This window comes from Montipora foliosa, chromosome 1, assembly GCF_036669935.1.
Source record: "Montipora foliosa isolate CH-2021 chromosome 1, ASM3666993v2, whole genome shotgun sequence".
NCBI classification, from domain to species: Eukaryota; Metazoa; Cnidaria; class Anthozoa; order Scleractinia; family Acroporidae; genus Montipora; species Montipora foliosa.
Window position 1 is genome coordinate 51,348,071 of NC_090869.1, and position 2,500 is coordinate 51,350,570.

Below are 2,500 nucleotides of genomic sequence, written 5' to 3' on the forward strand. Positions count from 1 at the left end.
TTTTTAAGTTCTCTTTTACATTTAATTTAATTAGAAAACGTTGAAAGCAACGGAATCCTCCTTAAAACTGCGTCTTTTCAAAAGGTCAACTCACTCTAAATCAGATATCTAAAACTAAAGACCTTAGACTCATCTGAAGGAAATTCACTTGACATTAAATTCCGTCTGCTATGAAGAAGGCTCATCAAATGGATCTGAGTGATCCTGATTGAATTTTAACCATAACAAAAAGGATGCTAATGCATCAAATCGCCCTTTAAAACTTTTCACTAACACGGACTCGAAAAATATTTAAATTTATTATTACTGTGTCTAAAGTGAACCTCACTTTAGAACTGTCAGTCAATAAATTCCATATCTGCTTTCAGTGTTTTATCTTCTCATATCCTGTTCTCCGGAGGCCAACTGGGTTTTGTAATAACTTGTCGGAACTGATCCGTTCATTTGGCCGTTTTCCGACGGATAGCTACATATGTCGTATTCGCGTTTTGAAGTCCCCGCGACATTTTTTTAATACAAGGAACGCCTACAGCGGAAAATGAGCGCATCAACAGATACTCGAAGAGTAATCTCTACCAAAAATCTATTCGGAAAGATAAACGCATGTCAGATTTTAGTTACGAGAAACTTTCGGATTCGTGAAAACTCTTTATCCCTTTGATTTTCAAGAGCTAGATATGTTCACATTTTGATAGTAAAAGGCCACCAGACATCAGGCCTTTTCAAAGAAGCAAAATCATCTATTTAATCAAGTGTATGGTTCTCAGGCTCCTTAAGACTGAGCAACCGATGCAACAACTAAAGAATTGGAAGAGAAACTATTTCCGTAGCTTTTTTTTTCAAACGTTTGATAAAATCCTTATGGAGGCGAAGAAACAACTTTCTTTGGAAAATACTAAACAGTTGTCGCGAGATTTGGTGTCCTTGAATAAATCTTAGCTTATTTATCGAAATCTTCACTATTCTGATAATTTTGAAAAAATCATGATTATTTTGTCATGAGCATTTTCACTTGCCTGTTCAATTTTCTTTTCTGCCTTTTAAATCCTCCGCCATGCAAGATGAGGCCCATATATCATGAATAAGACGAGAGCGAACTCACCGCATAATGGTTTAATAAGTCACGTATCTTAGCGACTTTCGTTTGAATTCGAAGGTAATTGTCAAGTCACGTTGCTTTTGTCATAGGCAGTGATGAAAATGATATTTTATAAACACGCATGTAGTTTCGGGATAGTATGTCGGTTTGGAAAAAAAAATTAAAGAAATTAATCCACATGGTAAAATTTTCGGTGCCATCAATTTCAGTCCTCAATCGAGATGTTTAACTCGGTGGCAAACATTTTCGAAAGTTTCGAAAGATAGGATGCGTTAAAAACCACATATAAGTTAAGACAGGAACGAATTTGCAAATATGTATACTTATACATAAGCAAATGATCGTGAGCCTGAGAGTATTAAATGCAATCAAGAAATAAAATCTCCGAGATTACTTTGTAACCCTTAACAAGACACTCGATAACAAAGTAATGTCAACACAGATGCCGAGAATTTGCCTTTAGGTGTAAAGAGGAGGAATAGCGACGATTTCGGGTTGAAACTATCGACAATCTTGTGTCATCTTGAAAAAATATATTAATTCCCGTCAAATTGGGGTGTGGCATTATTTCTTCTCTTTCGCGCATGTCTGGGGCAGGCCCTGACGGTTATGTGTTAAGGTTATGTGCCAAGATGGATAAGCAATGCAACTTCAACTGGCTTCAAACTGACATCAAATTCACGTTGCCGCTATAAAAGAAATGCTAACCTTTTCACCGGATCCGTTCACAATGCACTTCTATTACTAGTTGATGACATTGTTTGGCGTGATTACCTTGAGATGATTAGAACTCCGATATAAGATACGACTTGTGATTGAAACGCCAATCAAGTCAAGGACTACCCGTTTTCTTATTTGATGGTGGCTACGATGTTTTTAATTATTCAAGACTTGTTTTGCTGGTATGTTATATGCTATGTTGTATCTGGTATATAAAAGTTGTCATTGTGCCAGAGCTTTATGATGTTGTAATGTTTATCTTGCAACCTTTGTAACTAAGGTGCTTTCTTAACGTCCGACTGCGAGCATTCTCTCTTACAGCCTCCGCGGCTCAAAACATACGAAATTCAAATATATACTTCACAATAACTGTTTATTTTTATATAGACAATCTTAGAGTTTGCCCTGTAATTCTGATCTCGTATTTATTATTTACCGCAGCTCAGTCAGGTAGTTTAGTTTCAATCGATATGTATAATTATTTTTCTGTACATGTTATAATAAAACTCAATCGCTGGTGGCTTCAGCTGAGCGACGCGAAAACGTACCTTTTTTCGCTTTTCGACTCGACTAGGGTCTATTGTGTCTGTCGTTTGCTGAATTGTTCGCTTCAACAGTGAATCTTTCCTTTCAAATCATAGTTTGTCTTTTCGCAACCGTTTGAACACCTCACTGGTATAT

At 36.5% G+C, this 2,500-nt stretch overlaps 1 protein-coding gene across 4 annotated transcripts in view; it reads right to left on the reverse strand.

Moving 5' to 3' along the window:
* LOC138000684 (soluble guanylate cyclase 88E-like) overlaps nucleotides 1-2,500 on the reverse strand; it is a 40,712-nt gene that overhangs the window by 32,255 nt on the left and 5,957 nt on the right. Inside the window, exon 1 of one of the 4 annotated variants that reach the window (XM_068847298.1) lies at nucleotides 1,808-1,901. The exons of the other annotated variants lie outside the window; for them this stretch is intronic. The gene's annotated coding sequence lies outside the window, so the exon portion shown is untranslated. Of the gene's footprint in view, nucleotides 1-1,807; nucleotides 1,902-2,500 lie in introns of those variants that run through there. 4 annotated transcript variants of the gene reach the window in all.